At 40.3% G+C, this 8,612-nt stretch overlaps 1 pseudogene; it reads right to left on the reverse strand.

The window, feature by feature from the left end:
* Positions 1–5,494: 5,494 nt before the first annotated feature.
* Positions 5,495–8,612, reverse strand: part of LOC115162201 (bis(5'-adenosyl)-triphosphatase enpp4-like) — a 3,370-nt pseudogene continuing 252 nt past the window's right edge.

Here is an 8,612-nt window from a genome sequence, read left to right on the forward strand (position 1 = left end):
TGGCTGTGTATTATCTTTAGTTTGGTTAACTGGGTGTGTATTCTCTTTAGTTTGGTTAACTGGGTGTGTATTATCTTTAGTTTGGTTAACTGGCTGTGTATTATCTTTAGTTTGGTTAACTGGGTGTGTATTATCTTTAGTTTGGTTAACTGGGTGTGTATTCTCTTTAGTTTGGTTAACTGGCTGTGTATTATCTTTAGTTTGGTTAACTGGGTGTGTGTTCTCTTTAGTTTGGTTAACTGGGTGTGTATTATCTTTAGTTTGGTTAACTGGGTGTGTATTATCTTTAGTTTGGTTAACTGGGTGTGTATTATCTTTAGTTTTTAACTGAATGTGTATATATTTATATGTACAGAGATGTGTGTGTACTGTGTGTGTTGTGCCTGAGCTGTGAGTCATAGTAAATTATGTTTGCTTGTTTGTCTGCTCAGGAAGGCACAACATTACAGAACGTTAAGATAGACATGAATTGTGTAGAACAGATAAGATTTTCTGTCATGTAGAATATGGATATGTGATTCTCTTTCTGATGACCTCATCCCTGAGGTAGTCATGGTGACAGAGACCTTTACCTGACTATGTCTGACCATCCCTCCACCAATCAACACTAAGCCTTCCACCGATCAACTTTATATGATGCAAATATATATGAATATACAGTACCAGTCAAAAGTTTGGACACACCTACTCATTCAAGGGTTTTTCTTTATTTTACTATTTTCTACATTGTAGAATAATGGTGAAGACATCAAAACTATGAAATAACACATATGGAATCATGTAGTAACCAAAAAAGTGTTAAACAAATCAAAATATAGTTTATATTTTAGATTCTTCAAAGTAGCCACCCTTTGCCTTGATGACAGCTTTGCACACTCTTGGCATTCTCTCAACCAGCTTCACCTGGAATGCTTTTCCAACTGTCTTGAAGGAGTTCCCACATATTCTGAGCACTTGTTGGCTGCTTTTCCTTCACTCTGCGGTCCAACTCAATTGGGTTGAGGTTGGGTGATTGTGGAGGCACATCTGCTGCAGCAATCCATCACCTTCCTTCTTGGTCAAATAGCCCTTACACAGCCTGGAGGTGTGTTGGGTCATTGTCCTGTTGAAAAACAAATGATAGTCCCACTAAGCACAAACCAGATGGGATGGCTTATCGTTTCAGAATGCTGTAGTAGCCATTCTGGTTAAGTGTGCCTTGAATTCTAAATACATCACTGACAGTGTCACCAGCAAAGATCCATCACTCCTCCTCCTCCATGCTTCATGGTTGGAACCACACATGTGGAGATCATCCGTTCACCCACTCTGAGTCTCACAAAGACACGGCGGTTGGAATCAAAAATCTAAAATTTGACCTCATCAGACCAAAGGACAGATTTCCACCGGTCTAATGTCCATTGCTTGTGTTTCTTGGCCCAAGCAAGTCTCTTCTTCTTATTGGTGTCCTTTAGTAGTGGTTTCTTTGCAGCAATTCGACCATGAAGGCCTGATTCACGCAGTCTCCTCTGAACAGTTGATGTTGAGATGTGTCTGTTACTTGAACTCTGTGAAGCATTTATTTGGGCTGCAACTTCTGAGGTGCAGTTAACTCTAACTTATCCTCTGTAGCAGAGGTAACTCTGGGTCTTCCTTTCCTGTAGTGGTCCTCATGAGAGCCAGTTTCATCATTGTGCTTGATGGTTTTTGCGACTGCACTTGAAGAAACGTTAGAATTTCTTGACAGTTTCCGGATTGACTGACCTTCATGTCTTAAAGTAATGAAGGAATGTCGTTTCTCTTTGCTTATTTGAGCTGTTCTTGCCATAATATAGACTTGGTATTTTACCAAATAGGGCTATCTTCTGTATACCGCCCCTACTTTGTCATAACACAACTGGCTGTCTCAAATGCATTAAGAAGGAAAGAAATTCCACAAATTAACATTCCAGGTGACTACCTCATGAAGCTGGTTGAGAGAATGCCAAGAGTGTGCAAAGCTGTAATCAAGCCAAAGGGTGGCTACTTTGAAGAATCTCAAATATAAAATACACTTTGATATTTGAGGTTATTACTTTTTGGGTTATTACATGATTCCATGTGTTATGTCATAGTTTTGATTTCTTAACTATTATTCTACAATCCAGAAAATAGTAAAAATAAAGAAAAACCCTGTAATGAGTAGGTTTGTCCAAACTTTTGACTGGTACTGTATATATGTGAACTTTATTTGTTAACTTCATTTGGTGCAAATATATATGAACATAATATGAACTTATTTTTTTGGCAAATATATATGAACATATATGAACTTCATATGGTGCAAATATATATTAACTTTATTTATAAAAGCAATAATACACTTGAGCGTATGCATTTGGAGTCACAAGTGGACTCAGCATTCTACATTTGACCTTTAACCTCTCTCTGTTTCTGTTCTGGGTCAAAAGTAACAGCAGGTAAAGGGTCTGAACTTTGTAGCCAAAGTTTGAGACGCAATCGGTTCAGAGATTAGGCTGTATTGATCCAGGTTCATATCAGAAATGAGTTTTATAAAAAATAAAGTCAATCAGGACACCAGGCTGAGCTGGAGCCAGCTCTTATCAGCACAAAGCAGGTTAAAGGTACACTGCAATATGACATCATCATATGGGTCAACTTCCTACTTACAGAAATCAACAGTAAAATTAATTTCTGCCAAGACTGACAGTATTGGCACTGCCACTATAGTCTCAATGGAAGGTACAGTACACATTGAGAGGGAACAGATTTGGAAATCCCTCTGCTGTGTTGGGATGAATATTTTCCCAAAACTCTAACAAGTTTCAATATCGGGAATAATTAATATTTATCCCGACAGTCCCAGGAAATACCCCAAAAATCAGAAGTGCCCATTTAAAGCGTTTAGTCACAATGCCAGGGTTATCCCTAAATAAGAGGGGCGCTGCGCCACCTTGTCGGCTTGGCTGTGGCACTATGTAAAGATTTCAGAGAAAATGATATTTAGTCATGATAGAGTAACTATCTTTGATCACCAATGACGTGAATTGCAAAACAGGCCGTTCATAAATTCCGAGCGTTATCATGTTATCAATTCAGAGCATTTCAGCTGTAGGCCATCTCGACACAGCGCATCCCGAGTATAGCGTTGTCGAATCATACAAACGTTGTAACGGCAGTCAAATGACCAAAGTTGCTAAACTTGCTAGATATCTCCTATATTTGGCAAAATTGAGTTGATATTTATACAGATAGCGCAATAATAACGGGCAGATGACGAGTGGAAATAGTTTAATTATCAAGGTATCAACTCGGTTTTAAAAATATCCATATCTACTCTGATCACACATTCTCTACCGAAGTTCTTATATCGGCAGCAAGTACGAGACATCTCAGAGAATCGGGGGAAATGTTCTAGTGGTATTTTGACATGCATAGGCGAGAGACGTGACTTGATAATGTAACCTATGGTTTACATAATAAAGTTAGGAATTTTCACACGAGATAGGTGTCAGAATTTGGGGTTTCAGTGGGATTGAGAATGGTTAGGAAAACAGCCTAGGCTCCAGGACAGGACAAGATAGAATTTTCCCTCACGTCTCTCTGAATTGTTAAGACTTCATGTCTGTGACAGAGATGCCCATGCATTTTGTGGAACTGCATTAGTGCGACAAAGGGGGAAAATGTTGTAATTTCTCGGGTGTTGTCATAAAAAATATTTGCGGGCCAGTCCCTGGATCCCAGCTACCCATCATAATCACTACCATTGTGTATGACGACGATGTCATATTGTTGAATCTACCTTTAACCAAACTTAACATGGATGTATTGTACAGGTGTGATATAGAAGTTATGACATAAGTCATTACTTCCTTTGAACTCACAGGACCCCCTTGAAAACGACTTAGTTGGTTCATCTCAAGGAGTTTAATAAATAAATATATTAGTGTTTTTATTTGGTGAGGGTTTACATTTTTCTAATGTTGATGTGTCCATGTCCCTCAGCTTGGACATATCTCTTGTTGCCCCTAGCAATATTGATAGTAGTTATGTACTGCTGATTTATGTTCTTCCATTTAGAATGTCCAAACTGAATGAGAATTATGAAAACAGTGTTTAATAGGACCTGGGTCTGCTGTATCTGGGAGTGTCCAGAGGGGTATATTACAAAACATTATCAATCAATTAGCCAGCTAACTTTGATAAACAACTGTTGATTTTTTGGTTCATTAAGAAAGCTAAACATAGTGATGTCTTTTTGGTTGTAGAGTCCATTAGACCGTCCCCATTTCAAGCTTACACCCCCCCCCCCCAAAAAAGGTATTTAAAAATATTCAGGCAAGTTAACTGGCTAACTCCTTGATCTAGCTTTGTAGTATACCCCTCTGGAGGGTTCAACGGGCTAACGAATTGATCTTTCTTGGTGACATACCGCTCTGATGCTAATGTTTGGAGATTGTCGCACTAAAGTTGATGTTGTGAGATGGATTATTACTGTAACATTACCTCCTGAAAAGACTATTAACCTGTGACAATTCAGACATACTATGAGATACCACAGAGATAGTAGTAGTATCTATAGCGATATTGGTAATAAGAGATAAGATAACCCATATTTTAAAACATGTAGTTTCATCAGAATATACAAATGTTACACGAGTCAGTATCTATTTAATTTTATATCTTTGCATTTTAATACATTATGTGACTGAAATGAAGAATATATAAACTGTTCAAACCCAACATGTGTGGTTGTGTTCTTTCCCCTTCTCTCTCTCTCACACACACACACACACACACACAACAATTATATCCAGTGTAATGATTAAGCATAGATGCTTTGTAAAATAATGATACAATGTGGACACAACATTTAGGTTTCCTTTATACTTTCATATGTCAGTCAATGACAATATGAGCAGAAACACCCTGAGGACCAGTTCAGAAGCCACCTGGAGGCGGGCGGTTGACATAGTAACAGTAGAGTTACTGTACAGTAACCATAATAACAGCATATTAATCATAGTACTATGGTATAGTAACCATAGTAACAGCAGATCTTCGACTTCTCTACACCGATACACACACATGCAGGCACACACACACACACACTGGCACAAGCACACACAGTGGCTTGACAAGAGAATCAGACAAACTGAAACTGTTTTCCTTCAAATAACTTATTTTCAGATAAAGGACCTGAATCGAACAGTATAGCTTGTCTGTCTCCTTTTAACACTACAGGAAACCATAGAGTACCAGAGCTATAGCTTATCTCAGCACACACACACACACACGTTTCTGCCGTAACAAACAGCAGAAACACAGCTTCAGTCCTGTTTCTGACTCCACCGCCTGGCTCAGCAGTCTACAGAGTAGCTAACCAAACCCATCACTGCTGTTCAGACAATTACTACTGCTACTTCTGCAATATAGCGCTACTCTTTATGAAATAAACCTTCAAAATACACATTTACATCCCTTTACCAGAAGCTCTCCTAACAAACATGTATTCTTTTTAGGATTGTCTTGCAAAAAAATTAACGGAGCATTTCTTCAAATATATAACATGTGTTATATCATATTAGATGGCTTCTCTGTATACAGACAAATTCAAGTAACCTCAGTCTGTTTCTACTAACTGACTTCTCTTTAGTGTCTTATTTCTTTAGTTTGATCTATTTATGGCTCAATATGTTTATTTATAGTGTACATATTTATTTGAATACTCCATACTGTAAGTATTGTACCCTCCATACTGTAAGTATTGTACCACAGAGAATGAGGAGTGTGTAAATCTGACTACCGCTCTGTAACTCTTGGAAAAGAGTATGGCTGTGTCTGAAATGACACTCTATTCTCTATTTATTCCTGTCTGAGTTCTGATTGGCTGTTGGGAGCATGGGGGTGAGCTTTGGTTTGTTGTTATGATCTGTGGTTGGTCAGTATAGTCGGGCTGGGAGCTGTGATTGATTGCTTTAGTCTAGCAGAGGGTCAGCATCATCATCCTGTATCGTGAACAGACCTGAGAGAGAGGGAGAGGGAAGAGGAAGAGAGAGGAAAAGAGAGAGAGAGACAGAGAGAGAGACAAGGGTTGTAGTGCTCATTTAAATGTCCTGTCTTTCGGCTATAGTAAAAACAACATATTTCAATAGAAACATGATAATAATGTAATGCATGTAATACAAACAATAAGGCAGACTGACCCGTGAATGTGGTGAGAACCAGCAGTACCCCCACCACCAGTCCCACCATTAGGGGGACGTCGACACAGCCCTCCCCAGCCAGGAAGCAGCGTGCCTGGGACAGAGATCCGTTGTTTGGCGCCGGTGGCAGCCCCAGCAGCTGACACATTAACCAACATCTCCTTTAACTAGTCATAAACGTCTCACAGTGAGTATGTGTGTGTGTGTGTGTGTGTGTGTGTGTATACCTCCATTGGGTATGATAGCATCAGGGGTTAGGTCTACTACTGAGTAGTTGTCAGGGAGATGACAGTCGTCCAGTCTGATGATGTGATCAGTGTAACACTGGGCCATTCCCTGGTTGCTGGTGACGATGACGTTGACACACCCCCACAACCGCTTCAGCTCTGACAGCAGCAGACCCACATCGTCATCTACCTGTTAACACACACATCCGTACAGTAACAAAAATTCATCAGCAGAACTGAGCACAATATAATGCAATGTAATATGTGTTTAAGTTGATCAATTTTGTCGAGTCGATGACCAAAGTTGGTCACCGCCATTCAAAGTGTGTTGCATTATGTGGATAAAAATGGTCAGACTTGCGCCACGTTACGACTGCCTGAGCTTTACAATAACCATGTGATCAAACGTCATTATGTCAGTCGACTGCAGGTTTCTGAAGTTGCTCTTCCCCAACTTCACCCTGCAGCATCACCCTGCATTGTGGGAGGCTCTGTTGTCAACCAATCATTAGTGTTTTTGTTTGACCCAAGCGAACGTGACCAAAGACGTGACTGAAACGAACTTTGACGTGATTGTATACAGTGTGGATATGTACAAATTAATGTGATATTTGAGTCTCTCGCTCACCAATTGATAGTACAATGTCACACATATATTTACAGTTTGTGAGTGTGTGATATGGGGGGATATATTTCAACATTCCAAAGAAAAGCAAGGCTGTGTGCCATGTTGCACTGAGCCTTGCTGTTGGAAAACCACATCAGTGTCTGATTTTAGGCTGTCGCAGATGCACCTTGCCCAACTTCACTCCTCGACTTGTCTGCAGTCAATTGCTTCAGCCTTACCACTCAAACAAGCCCAATGTGTTAGACACACACCTCTTTAAGAGCCTGTCCTATGTGGGTGGTGTTTTCTGGTCCATACATATGACCTGTCCTGTCTGGCTCCTCCCAGTACAGAGCTGCAAACAACACTGTCTCCTCCCCTCCAGAGGAATGGAGGCAAAACTTAAAAGCAGTATTCAGTGAAAACAATGGAGTTATGGACGAGGGGGTCAGAGGTTAAGTACCCCAGTCAGCCAGTGAGTGACGTTGGCCAGGCGTTGACTAAAAGTCACAGAGGGGTTGTAGGGTATGAAGTGAGTCGCCGTTCTGTTCTTGATCCCCAAGTCTGACCACGGCCACATGGCCACGCCCGTCTTGTACACAGAGTGCCGCGGCTTCGTCCACCAGAAGGGGGTCGGTGGCGTTGAAGGTGGTGAAGTGCTTCTCGGTTGCGGAGTCAAACATATTGCTAGCTACGACACCATGAGACTCTGCATACAGACCTGTCACCTGGAGGGGTCAGAGGTTAGGTTAGTACACCACCCCAAAAACTCACAATGGGTTAGAGGTCAGGGGTAAAAGGTTATATATTACCAGGCTGTAATGGATGGGGAAGGTCTTGGTGATAAAGACATTACTCATCTGTTCCACCAGGACTCCCTGTGAGTACAGAAGCTTTAGGTTGGGTAGAAGGAACCATCAAACGACACCAACAACACCGCCTCCACTTTCTGTCTTTCCCAACGAAGCAGCCAATGAGGCGACGCTAAAGAGGAAGTACAGCATGGCTAACATTCTAAGAGTGAGTGAGTGACAAACCAAATTAGTGTGGAGTACACACTAAAGTTAGAGTACTTAGTTGAAACAATAAAGCGTCACCCCACCTCTGTTTTGGTATAAAGCTGAGGGATGGGCCTGGACAAATGTGACGACTCAAATTCAGACAGAGCTATGAATGCAAGGACTAACCATCCATGATATCAAAAGGATAGTTTTAACCATGTTTAGAGGCTATAAAGTGTTTGTTTACATTGTTTACAAGCATTGGAGTAAAACAAGCTTATATTTTGGGTAACAGTTTGACTAAGCTTATGAGGCTTTTATAAGTTATATTCTTCAAGAATCAATGGGTATCTATCATTCATTTAGAAGTAAAAAAAATGTATGTAACAACTAAGGATTCTAGCTTTAAAACCAATAAAGCCTTTATATGGCCGTGTTCAAGGTGACGTACGAAAGCAGACGGAAGTCGATGACTGCAGTCGGGTGAGGTGCATATGCTTCAACTAAAAGTCAACAAACTTTGCTTAGTAAATATACCAAATTAGGGATGTGGAGTATATACCAAAAAAAGCTTTTAATTATAATATATTGT

Source organism: Salmo trutta, chromosome 25, assembly GCF_901001165.1.
Source record: "Salmo trutta chromosome 25, fSalTru1.1, whole genome shotgun sequence".
NCBI classification, from domain to species: domain Eukaryota; kingdom Metazoa; phylum Chordata; class Actinopteri; order Salmoniformes; family Salmonidae; genus Salmo; species Salmo trutta.